General features: G+C 38.7%; 1 protein-coding gene across 3 annotated transcripts in view; it reads left to right on the top strand.

Annotated features, from left to right (window-relative positions):
* EYA2 (EYA transcriptional coactivator and phosphatase 2) overlaps positions 1-14,212 on the top strand; it is a 147,366-nt gene that overhangs the window by 40,015 nt on the left and 93,139 nt on the right. The gene's annotated exons all lie outside the window — the stretch shown is intronic.

The following is a 14,212-nucleotide window of genomic DNA, read 5'->3' as shown; positions in this document are numbered from 1 at the left end:
TGCTACAGAGCATGTGTTTCCTAAGCTAGTAAATCCCCAGTCACAGGACAGTAAGCATCACGTAATCACTGCAGTATGCCAATGATAATCCCTCGTCACAAACATATCTGGGGTTTGAGTACTAATGATTTGTTACCCGAGTTCGGCTATAATTTTGCATCTCGGCAGTCTGAAAGTGTAATTTGGGAACATTTGTTTCCCAGATGTATTTTGGAAGTGGAAGCCAAGGAAAGGTTAGGGTGAGCAGAATATAGAGCATAACACTTCATTTTAAGAACAAGATGCATTACAGAACTCAGACTATCGTGGATTTAAACCTGTATCTCAGCCTCCTGTATTAGGGTATGGCAAATCTTTAATATTTTTGTATACTTATAATGAAGACTGGATTAGCCGTATTAGTCCTGTAGACCTGAGGAAGGGAGGAAAACACTCGAAAACTTGTCTTTTAAGTATTATGTTAGTCCAAATAAAAAGGTATCATTGCATACTGCAATACTCTGGTATTTTGCCATCTTGTGTACATATATATATATACAGACCCTTTCACCCTGCGATGACTCTATCCCCCCAGTAAGATCTTCTCGAACTAAGATCCTCTTTTTTCTATATAAGCACCTCCCATCCTTATGGCCCCCAGCTCTGTGGAGCCCCTCCAACTTTCAGTTCATCTCTCACCCTTCTGATCTACCCACCCTAGTCTTCTTATCCACCCACCCTAGGCTGTCCCTCTAACCCTTGTGAGCCCCACATCCTTAGAGCCCCACTTACCTGGGTGTCCCACATACCCATGGTGCACTCTATCCCTTATGATCCCACCTACCCAGATGGCCCATCTCACCTTGGGGGCTCGTCCTAATTAAGTGCCCTCTAACCCTGGGGCAGGTGATACCATTTTTTAGATATAAAGCAAAATCTTTCCAGTCTATATTTTTTTTCACAAATGGACAGTAAATGCTGATACGATGGGAGTTTGCCAGTGTTAAGGGGAAGGAATGTACTTGCTATGCCAGAGGTGACATTCTAAAATTCCACAATGCTAACGGGACAGTTGTATAACTAATTATTCGGTTACATAGCTATGTACTGTTCTAGTACGCGGTTTGATAACAGCATCGCATTAGAAACCTTTTTATTTAACATAAAACCTATTACCTAATAATAATTTGCACAAAAGAATGGATTACAGTGTGTTTTTGATTTTCTGTGAATTCCCCAGAAACATCACATCTTAGTGAATAACCCACTGGGTTTCTTTTGCACTCTGTTAGTACATTCTTCTCGAAACGTTCTGTCAAGTTTCCCCTTTCCTTGTTACTCTGTGTTCTGTTCAATAAATCCCACCGCTCATCCCAATATATATTTGCACCAATGGGAAATATTAAACAAGATCCTATGTAATATGTCTTACAGATGATCCGCAACGGAACAATAATTCTGTCCTTCTTCCCATCCCCTACCATAATAGTCATGTTATTTTCTGAAGGCAGATTTTTGTCAGCATGTATGTTACTTTACATAGTTATAGAAACACATAGTGTTAGGAGTATATATCTGTATCCCTAATGCTACAGTCCTGGTGTCTGGTATAATTTTGTCCCCCTATTATGGCCCTTTTTCTTACCAAACCCATCCTGTATCAAACACAATCTGCTGTAAAGGGTTCTGTAAAAATGGGAATAGGCTCTCCACGCATCATGCGTACTACAGTGTATTGTAGTGGTTATGGTGCAAGGAGTTTATGGGTGCAGTCACCCTCTGATGTTTGTCAAAATATAAAATAATATACAGATTCTCAATAAAATATTCCGATATATTGTCTTACAAAAGAAGATTTATTTAATTGATAATTTAATAAAAAACTTAGCATTTGAAGCAGGTGATGTTAACACTTAGCAGATGGATAAAATGCCAACGAAATTTTGTGTTTTTAGAATCGTAAAAAACCAAACACATCAAATGACAGAAAAATAATCAACGACGCTGTAGCCAATACAATCCCAGAACGATGATGTAATTTGGATATTATAAATCATTATAAAGAAATCTCCTAAAACATCTGTTTTCTTTAGGCTGAACACAATTAACATTTTTCTCCTTCCCTTTTATTCTAGATGAGGGTAGAAATCATGAACCTTTGTTTTCATTTGTATATTTAATTTGTAACCCCTTCCAACCCATTTTTTGTAACCCCATGAACATACAGACTAGATGTCGATTTTTATTGCTTTTGAAATAAATTAGGAAATTGTTTAACAATCTGCTCATCACTAAGTAGTAAAATATGTATCTTTTTATATAGATTCAATGCATCACTATGAGGAGATGCCAATTGGAGCAGTGCTGCGTTTTGCTGTGCATGCACAACAATCTCCCATAGGAATGCATTGGATTGCTTGAGATCATCAAGATTGATTATCTCAGCCACGGAGGCGGAGCCAGGTGGGGCCAGCCGTAGCGAGACTAGGGTGGGAGAAAATGTCAGCAAAATCATCTTTTAAGCTCGATCAGAGCAAAGCAGGTCAGCTAAACAGCCACACCAGCACGGTAGTGTCAGGAATACAGGTTTTTATTCCTGACACTATAGTGTTCCGTAAAGCCTGGGGCTTGTATGACTTCCTGTAAATGGTATGACAATAATTTATTAACTTCTATATTTAATAGTAAACTATCATTCTGAGCTTGAATATAGATATTTACCAATGAGCGGTAGCCCGTATTATTTGGTTGTTAAAATTCTTTCTTTTTATTTACTTATTTTTGAGATATAAACATTGTGCCTGCTTGTTTTTTTTTATTTTAGTTACAGGATTGTATTGGTGGTAGATACAATCATTTGTTGGATTGATTGTGTCATTGTGATAGAGTAGTCACAGCATTATTGAAGAAGTTTCATAAACATATGACTGTATCGTATTGGTGCATCTGCAATGGGAAATCTAAATGGGGGGGGGCAGGGCAAGGAACCGACCGAAGAAGTGACCGGCTGGACAGCATTTTCCCTGGCAAACTCCACTGTTGGGTGCTAACAAGTAAAATTCAAGCATACCTCGTGTCCTCAGTAGGACAACAGAGAACAAAACCAGGACTGTGGAACAGGGACCTCAAATCAGGGCTATATCTCCTTCTTGCCCATGTAGTATCCACTTTGCCTATATGTCTTGCTCATAAACACTTTTCTTTATTATGTGTTTTTTTTAGGGGAGCTTTTAGGAAAGAGGCTTACGTTTTTGCTAACACTATCAATGATGTTAGTGACTCCTACTCTTTTTGATGTGTGCTGTTCCAGTAACATAAATGTTTTCAATATGACCAATCAATATTGCACTTTAAGGAGAAAAAGAGGTGTAACGACTTGATAGGAGTTCATTGATGGATATTTTTGTGACTTCTCCCACCTCCGCAGGTAACACCTACATGTCTAGATAATTGATGGTGTGTGTGCGATGAACAGACCCAAATGAACTGGTGGGGGATAACAGGACAACTGTCTTAATATACACCAAGAGTAGGGATGCCTACTTGAACATTAGGAAAGAAATAAGGTTAAACGTGGCGCAAATCTCCCACATTCCTAAGGTACGTAGGTGTCTGCCCTCCATGATATCCCTATAGATACAGTGATGGTAGCTGCCTGCTTTTTGTAGGCACGTAATCCCTCAAGCATTACCTAAGGCGTTTTTTTTACAATTTTGGAAAAAGTTTTTCAAATGATTAATGTTTCTGGATAAACTTTAAAAATGGTTCAATATTTTGAAAAATATTTTATTATTTTTCTCTCTTATATATTGATGTTTTTTTTTATATATATATATATAATACATTTTTTATCTTTTGGGGAAAAAAATCCAAAATATCCAAGAATATTAATGGAGGTCTACAAGAAGGGTTCGAACAGTCGTAATACAGATGTTACCCATACAGGTAAAAGTGATGATCCTTGCATAATTCCGCAAGTCATCGTAATTGCTAAACAGCAGGTGTGTCGGAAAATTGATTTCCTCCAGTCTACCGAGAAAGCGAATATCATCCCACCGATCTTGCATTCTGTCTTCCTGTGGAAACTTTTACAAAGATTTCTGAAAGTTAGGAAAAGGCTTCTTTTATGTATGTTAGCTATTAAGCAATTAAGGCTGCATTAGACTGAGAAAAATCCCTGTAGGAAATGAGTATAGACTGGTTCTCTAACACAGAAGCAAATAAAATATTAGTACAGACTTCTGATCTGTGACGTAACCATCGGGGTTATGGAGAGGGCAGCAGCCACCAAGAGCCCATTTCTAAACCCATTTCTCAGTATATAATAATGGTCTGTGCCATCAATTTGGTTTCCTGGTCTGTTTAAGTTAGTGAATACCTTCTGTTACAACACAGATCTTCATGATGGAACCTACTGGGGTAAAGATCTTGGTGTTCCGTTCCAGGGCCTCCAGCCAAGACCTCCTTCAGAAGAGAAGACAAATTTAAACTTAACGGGAGGAGATATCTCACAAACTTGGAATCATATATGTTCATGCATAGCGGTCATCTATGACACCATTATACATCTTCTTCTGGACATATGATTGATGCTGAATTTCAGAATAAAATGCAGTTTTAAATCACAATATAAAGTCGATGAAATGGCTCTATTGGGTCATAAAGAAAACATAATATTTGTTGACCTAACCAGCTCTTTCTGCACATACAGCACAGTTTATATGACCTTAGCAGCACAGAGCACTATTTTTATATTTATAATATTTGTTATTTTATTTTTTATGTATAGTTTTTTTCTAACTCTAGTTGTACTGTACCCAGTTACCTTGATTTTAAGATATCCTAGTAAAGATGATTTTTATCCACTCATCTTGGACTTTGATTTGTTTCTTTTTATTTAAGCACTGTGGTTGTAGAACCTGGTCAACCCTCGGGGATACTTTTTTTTTTTTTTTTTTAAAGACTGGTTGTAGAACCTGGTGAAGCCTCAGGGAATGGGATACTTTTTATTTAAGACTGGTTGTTGAGTCTGGTCAAACCTCGGGGATACAGGTACTAAGTCCCTAAGTGCTTTAAGGTCTCTTGAATGAGAAACACAATCTATACAAATCTATTTTTCCGGTGAGCTAAATCCATCTAGCGCATAGTAAAACTCACTTTGCTAATTTAAAAATATAAACATCCCAATTTTTGCATTTGTTGTTTTTTACGTTGTTGTTTTTGTTTGTTTTCGCTCTTGGCTGATTCAGATCTGATTTGGGCAATTTAACTTTAAACGTAGTCTAACTGGAAACAAAAAAAACAAAGTACTGCAGAAGGATTAATGGTATTTAAGATTAACAAAATAAAAAAAACTGGAATCTCACAAATGTATTCTTCTCATCAATATTCTGTCTTCTCACCGTGAACTGTTTCAGACAGCCCCCCTACCATCGAGGCAAGGCTCAGAAGCTGTCTTAATAATGCAGGAAGGCAATGTCTCCTGCCATTTCCTGATTTCTGCTCTGTCTAAAGATTGTTTGGAACAAGTCCAAATTGCTTGTTGGTAAAATTATTCCAAAAACATATTGCAATATGTTCCTTATGTGTTGCGAGGAGAAATATCTCTGGAAATGCATTAACCCTTTCGTACCCTCTACAGCGTACTAGATTCGAATCCAGATACATGCAAAGGAGTTCTTTTTAAGTGAACATGTTCGAAGTTTAAAGATTAAACTGGGAATTGTAGTGAATGAGACACAAATTCAGACTACAATAGCCAAACTCTGATTATAGCTTACATTTTTCAAATCAACTCCTTTAGGCTACGTTTTGCCTTTCAAATTTAAATTTGACACAACCCGTACTTTAGTTAATAAACCCTGTAGAGTTTTTTTTTCTTTGTTTTTATCCCAAATGCTTAACATATTTTAATTGTTATTATTTTTTTATTATTATTTGACATGTGGTCTGCACCACAGATGTCCACACGTGCCTCTCCTTAAAATGTTTGTCTTCTGGGAAACATAATTTAGCAATAACTAGAGAGGCAAGTGCAGGCAGATCTTATGTACAAAAATAAAGCTTCAGACAGACAGACAGAGACAAACAGATGCATATCTGCATACGTATATACATAGCTACAGAGATATATTGATGATGTCCAGTTTCCTATAGCTAACTGCAGCAGACGGATCTCGCTATGTTCCTTTCCTTCTGCCCTAGGCGCACCCCTTTAAGTATGTTCTACCCCCCAAAAAATCAGAATTTTATAGTTTCCGAGTAGAATCCTGTAACCAATGGCCCACCCACCCTTGCTCAACTATATAGATCAGAATTCTCCACCTGGTTTAAATCACCAATTACATGCTAACTATCTCACAAACTCCACAGTTATTTGCATTTGAAATAGCTTTACTACAAGACTCCTCATCTTCCTACTTATCATCTCTATTTTCTCCTCTAACATAATATCCTACAAATGTAAGATTAAAGTCACAAAGCAGGATTCTCTACTCACTTTGTCTTTGCATGTCTACTTCTACTTATATACCATTGTCTGTACCTAATCTATGATTTAGTGCCACATTTTGTGTAAGCTCTCTATATAAGAACTGTTAAATAAAAATAACTTATAATAGATTTCAGCTCGCTATCATTTTGTCTTTCTATTAATTTTTTTCTATGGTGATCGCTTCCCGCAATGGAAACTTTGGTTTAACTAGCCTCTCTTTAATAAATTGCGTGTTTTCTGACCAGCAAAGCATTTGATCAGTTGTGATGCGAGCTCACATAAAAAAAACTTTCCTGTGTAAGAACTCCAACCACAAGTGATGGAATGTTCTGACTTCCAATGTGTTTAGATTTAAGTTGGTTAAATTAGATACTTGCAGATAAGTCTTCAAAATGACTCAGCGCTATATTTTCAATAGCGTTCGATACATTTACGTGACGCGAATAGAAGCGTCTCGGAAACCTACAGTCAAATTTAATCTTGGAAGAAAAAGCAAAAAGCAAAAAAAAAAAAGACTACAAAAAAAAAACAGATATTCAAAAAATTCTTGTGTTGACCTACATTCTTTTCATATGAAGTGCTATGTTGGTCTTGGGTCGGATAAATGAGCGAACAGACCATCTGTCTGTCTCATTCATAATATTACTTCCTATTTCCCCTAACGCTAGGCATGTGCAGCTGATTTTATCTCCACTTATAATCTTTCATTGACAGATCACTGCCATTTGCTTTTACAAACGCTGTGCTGATATTTACGGTTCAGAGCTAGCTGAAGGCAAAGTTTTGTTGATGTTCTGCTCCCATACCTTATTTAGTTTATAGTACTCAGTAGATAAATCACACAGAATTGTTAGGGGGGGTGCTTCCACAGTAAGATCAGCACATGGTTAACTCAGATTCTACAAAAGTTTGAGGACTACATTCCCCATAATATAGTACCCAGCATTCTTATATTTTGCATAATTGTCCGCTAGCGAAGTCCATCCACAGATGGTTTGGTCAAAAATCAAATCCTGTTGACTCACAGCTATTTTTACAACTGGTTTACAAAAATGTGAAAATGGTAATAAAAAAAAATAAATGCTGAAGAGCGTGATAGCAAATGCGTAAATTAACACATAGAAATCAACATTGCAATATGGCAATTAGCTGCATTCATATCATATTCATTCTCGTTTTTTAAAATTATTTCCCAAATACATTTGCAACTCCTTAAAGAGACACTATAGTCACCAGAACCACTACAGCTGATATAGATTGTTCCTGCAGACTCAGCAATGTAAACACTGCCTTTTCAGAGAAAGACGGACACTAAAGGAATTACCTTGGTTAAGTCCTGCAATCTTTGTGTCTCAGTGTCTCTGCCCTCCTCGTGGAGGCACTGAAATCTCTCCATAGAAATACATTGATTAAATAAAATACCTTTTTACTCCATTCTGGAGGGGGGCAGGGGGGCAGGGGTCCAGATACCTTAATAGATAGACCAGCACGATAGCATTTGGAGTATATACTACAGTGTTCCTTTGAAGCATAAAAGGCCTTGTGCAGTGATTTTCAGAGGTATTCAAATATTTAGTTATTTTGTATTTGTTTTTGATATAATGTACTTTGTACGCTTCTAAGTATCTTTCATACTTGCAATAAACTGTTGCATTTCACTGTCACTAGGATTTGTAATTGGAGCCTCTTTAATATTTGCTCATATCTCCCAAGTGTCCCTATTTAGGAAGGATAGTCCCTATTTTGGGTCCAACTCCCTCTATTCGTCTTTTCTCTCCTAATGTACCTCTTTTCTAGGAGCTCCATATTGTTGGTGTTTCTCAGTGTATAACAGAGCTCCACAGTAATAATACTCCCAGTGATGTGTCTGAGTGTATAACAGAGCTCCACAGCAATAATACTCCCAGTAATGTGTCTGAGTGTATAACAGAGCTCCACAGCAATAATACTCCCAGTAATATGTCTGAGTGTATAACAGAGCTCCACAGCAATAATACTCCCAGTAATATGTCTGAGTGTATAACAGAGCTCCACAGCAATAATACTCCCAGTAATGTGTCTGAGTGTATAACAGAGCCCCACAGCAATAATACTCCCAGTAATGTGTCTGAGTGTATAACAGAGCTCCACAGCAATAATACTCCCAGTAATGTGTCTGAGTGTATAACAGAGCCCCACAGCAATAATACTCCCAGTAATGTGTCTGAGTGTATAACAGAGCTCCACAGCAATAATACTCCCAGTAATGTGTCTGAGTGTATAACAGAGCTCCACAGCAATAATACTCCCAGTAATATGTCTGAGTGTATAACAGAGCTCCACAGCAATAATACTCCCAGTAATATGTCTGAGTGTATAACAGAGCTCCACAGCAATAATACTCCCAGTAATGTGTCTGAGTGTATAACAGAGCCCCACAGCAATAATACTCCCAGTAATGTGTCTGAGTGTATAACAGAGCTCCACAGCAATAATACTCCCAGTAATGTGTCTGAGTGTATAACAGAGCTCCACAGCAATAATACTCCCAGTAATGTGTCTGAGTGTATAACAGAGCTCCACAGCAATAATACTCCCAGTAATATGTCTGAGTGTATAACAGAGCTCCACAGCAATAATACTCCCAGTAATGTGTCTGAGTGTATAACAGAGCCCCACAGCAATAATACTCCCAGTAATGTGTCTGAGTGTATAACAGAGCTCCACAGCAATAATACTCCCAGTAATGTGTCTGAGTGTATAACAGAGCCCCACAGCAATAATACTCCCAGTAATGTGTCTGAGTGTATCACAGAGCTCCACAGCAATAATACTCCCAGTAATGTGTCTGAGTGTATAACAGAGCTCCACAGTGATAATACTCCCAGTAACGTGTCTGAGTGTATAACAGAGCTCCACAGTAATAATACTCCCAGTAATGTGTCTGAGTGTATAACAGAGCTCCACAGCGATAATACTCCCAGTAATGTGTCTGAGTATATAACGGAGCTCCACAGCAATATACTCCCAGTAATGTATCTGAGTGTATAACAGAGCAGCACAGCAATAATACTCCCAGTAATGTGTCTGAGTGTATAACAGAGCTCCACATCAATAATACTCCCAGTAATGTGTCTGAGTGTATAACAGAGCTCCACAGTAATAATACTCCCAGTAATGTGTCTGAGTGTATAACAGAGCTCCACAGCAATAATACTCCCAGTAATATGTCTGAGTGTATAACAGAGCTCCACATCAATAATACTCCCAGTAATGTGTCTGAGTGTATAACAGAGCTCCACAGTAATAATACTCCCAGTAATATGTCTGAGTGTATAACAGAGCTCCACAGCAATAATACTCCCAGTAATGTGTCTGAGTGTATAACAGAGCTCCACAGCAATAATACTTCCAGTAATGTGTCTGAGTGTATAACAGAGCTCCACAGCAATAATACTTCCAGTAATGTGTCTGAGTGTATCACAGAGCTCCACAGCAATAATACTCCCAGTAATGTGTCTGAGTGTATAACAGAGCCCCACAGCAATAATACTCCCAGTAATGTGTCTAAGTGTATAACAGAGCTCCACAGCAATAACACTCCCAGTAATGTGTCTGAGTGTATAACAGAGCTCCACAGTAATAATACTCCCAGTGATGTGTCTGAGTGTATAACAGAGCTCCACAGCAATAATACTCCCAGTAATGTGTCTGAGTGTATAACAGAGCTCCACAGCAATAATACTCCCAGTAATGTGTCTTAGTGTATAACAGAGCTCCACAGCAATAATACTCCCAGTAATGTGTCTGAGTGTATAACAGAGCTCCACAGCAATAATACTCCCAGTAATGTGTCTGAGTGTATAACAGAGCTCCACAGTAATAATACTCCCAGTGATGTGTCTGAGTTTATAACAGAGCTCCACAGCAATAATACTCCCAGTAATGTGTCTGAGTGTATAACAGAGCTCCACAGCAATAATACTCCCAGTAATATGTCTTAGTGTATAACAGAGCTCCACAGCAATAATACTCCCAGTAATGTGTCTGAGTGTATAACAGAGCTCCACAGCAATAATACTCCCAGTAATGTGTCTTAGTGTATAACAGAGCTCCACAGCAATAATACTCCCAGTAATGTGTCTAAGTGTATAACAGAGCTCCACAGCAATAATACTCCCAGTAATGTGTCTTAGTGTATAACAGAGCTCCACAGCAATAATACTCCCAGTAATGTGTCTGAGTGTATAACAGAGCTCTACAGCAATAATACTCCCAGTAATGTGTCTGAGTGTATAACAGAGCTCCACAGCAATAATACTCCCAGTATTGTGTCTGAGTGTATAACCGAGCTCCACAGCAATAATACTCCCAGTAATGTGTCTGAGTGTATCACAGAGCTCCACAGCAATAATACTCCCAGTAATGTGTCTGGGTGTATAACAGAGCTCCACAGCAATAATACTCCCAGTAATGTGTCTGACTGTATAACAGAGCTCCACAGCAATAATACTCCCAGTAATGTGTCTGAGTGTATAACAGAGCTCCACAGCAATAATACTCCCAGTAATGTGTCTGAGTGTATGACAGAGATCCACAGCAATAATACTCCCAGTAATGTGTCTGAGTGTATAACAGAGCTCCACAGCAATAATACTCCCAGTAATGTGTCTGAGTGTTTGACAGAGCTCCACAGCAATAATACTCCCAGTAATGTGTCTGAGTGTGTAACAGAGCTCCACAGCAATAATACTCCCAGTAATGTGTCTTAGTGTATAACAGAGCTCCACAGCAATAATACTCCCAGTAATGTGTCTGAGTGTATAACAGAGCTCCACAGCAATAATACTCCCAGTAATGTGTCTGAGTGTATAACCGAGCTCCACAGCAATAATACTCCCAGTAATGTGTCTGAGTGTATAACAGAGCCCCACAGCAATAATACTCCCAGTAATGTGTCTGAGTGTATAACAGAGCTCCACAGCAATAATACTCCCAGTAATGTGTCTGTGTATAACAGAGCTCCACAGCAATAATACTCCCAGTAATGTGTCTGTGTATAACAGAGCTCCACAGCAATAATACTCCCAGTAATGTGTCTTTAAACTACAATAAATGTGTTTAGAAATCAGTCTGTGTAAATAAGATACATTGTTATTGTTCTAAATTACATTTTGATTGTATAAATGATCAGTCAGCCACCTAAACTTTCTCATAACAGCCGTGCCCTGAGCACATCACGACTCACACCCTTAAAATGAAAAGGATACTATAGTGGTAGGAATACAAATCTGTAGTAAACCCTTACTGTATTCACCCAATACCAGCCCCAATGTCCCTCGGCGCTGGGTAGGCACTCCACCTTCTCCAACATCACCCGATGGGGGGACACTAATGCACATGCGTGGGAGTATCACGAGCACATTAGGCCCTCCCCAAGTAAGGCCTTGCTTCAGTGCTTTCCAATGGGGATTTTATTGACGCTGGATGTCCTCATGCACATTCTGCATCAGCTAGGTGCCTAACAAGCAGGAAGTGCCTCTAGTGGCTTTCTGATTGATAGCTGATAGAGGCAGTCTTAACCCTACAATGTAATTATTGATGTGGCCTGGGTGCCTACAGTGTTCATTTAAAGTGTTCCTCTTTGCCCATTTGAAATGTTGGGAGGGGAACCTTACATGTTTTTTGGATAAAACATGTTCACGCAGGGTTTTTTAGTCGCTTAACTAGGGAATCTGAACTCTTCTCTCTCTCTCGCTAGGAGTAATATTTTCATAGAGAGAACCGAGTCACATAGGGCTGGATTTTATTATCTGTGAAAACAGTTTTCTTTTTAGATCTTTAAATACTTTATTATAGTGAATGAAAGAATCTGGAGATAAAAACAATGATACATCCATCACAGTTAGGAGAATAGCGCCCCTGGGACGAAATCGATAACAATCAGTCTGCCATAATGAAAATATGCCATTCCTTCAAACTTTTGGTTTCCCTACATCCTACACAATCAGACAATAAAAAGAAAAATACATTTGATGTATAAGCATGTTTTTCGGGAGATGGGGTACATTTCCCAGTATCCTTTGCAAAGAGTTATATCACTGCTGTTCACTAAGCCAAGGCAGGACTGGTGTTAAGTCACTCTTAATAACAATAAATTACAATGAATGTACTAAATATGCCATTTTAGCTCCTTAATGTAAAGGCATATTGTATATGTAATTATTTCTGTTATATGTTACACAATATACTGTACGTGTATGCTATTTATATGTTCCTGCGTTAGGGTGCTAGGCAAAAAATTATAGCTTGTGCTTTTTTTTACAAAAATTCCATCTTCTCTGATAAGCAATTTATATGCCCTCGAAAAGTCTAAGTAAGATAATCCTTGTACTCTCAACTCTTTAAATTACCCCAGAGGAGCACTTGGGTTTATGGGTCATCACTAGCTGCGTGTCTGTTCACAATGCTGTGAGTTTTATCACTGTAGAGCTCTGTGACACAGTTATACACATTGCATGTTACTGTGCGTTTTATAGCTATGGAGCTCTGTGTTATACTGATGCACAAATCACATAACAGTGAGTTTATTACTGTGGAGCTCTGTGATACATTTGTACACACTGTGCATTACTGTGAGACTTTATTACTGTGCAGCTCTGTGATACATTTGTACACACTGGGCATTACTGTGAGAGTTTATTACTGTGGAGCTCTGTGATACATTTGTACACACTGGGCATTACTGTGAGAGTTTATTACTGTGGAGCTCTGTGATATGTTTGTATTCACTGGGCATTACTGCGAGTGTTATTGCTGTGGAGCTCTGTGATACGTTTGTACACACTGGGCATTACTGCGAGTGTAATTGCTGTGGAGCTCTGTGATATGTTTGTACTCACTGGGCATTACTGTGAGTGTTATTGCTGTGGAGCTCTGTGATATGTTTGTACACACTGGGCATTACTGTGAGTGGTATTGCTGTGGAGCTCTGTGATATGTTTGTACTCACTGGGCATTACTGTGAGTGTTATTGCTGTGGAGCTCTGTGATATGTTTGTACACACTGGGCATTACTGTGAGTGGTATTGCTGTGGAGCACACTGTTCACACTGGGCATTACTTTTAGTGTAATTGCTGTGGAGCTCTGTGATATGTTTGTACACACTGGGCATTACTGTGAGTGTTATTGCTGTGGAACTCTGTGATATGTTTGTACTCACTGGGCATTACTGTGAGTGTTATTGCTGTGGAGCTCTGTGATATGTTTGTACACACTGGGCATTACTGTGAGTGTTATTGCTGTGGGGCTCTGTGATATGTTTGTACACACTGGGCATTACTGTGAGTGTTATTGCTGTGGAGCTCTGTGATATGTTTGTACACACTGGGCATTACTGTGAGACTTTATTACACTGCAGCTCTGTGATACATTTGTACACACTGGGCATTACTGTGAGAGTTTATTACTGTGGAGCTCTGTGATACATTTGTACACACTGGGCATTACTGTGAGAGTTTATTACTGTGGAGCTCTGTGATACATTTGTACACACTGGGCATTACTGTGAGAGTTTATTACTGTGGAGCTCTGTGATATGTTTGTATTCACTGGGCATTACTGCGAGTGTTATTGCTGTGGAGCTCTGTGATACATTTGTACACACTGGGCATTACTGCGAGTGTAATTGCTGTGGAGCTCTGTGATATGTTTGTAGTCACTGGGCATTACTGTGAGTGTTGTGGCTGTGGAGCTCTGTG

The sequence above is a fragment of the Pelobates fuscus genome, chromosome 6 (assembly GCF_036172605.1).
Source record: "Pelobates fuscus isolate aPelFus1 chromosome 6, aPelFus1.pri, whole genome shotgun sequence".
Classification (NCBI taxonomy): Eukaryota; Metazoa; Chordata; class Amphibia; order Anura; family Pelobatidae; genus Pelobates; species Pelobates fuscus.
The sequence above is the reverse complement of the archived record's forward strand: the minus strand, read 5'-3'. Positions and strand labels throughout refer to the sequence as shown.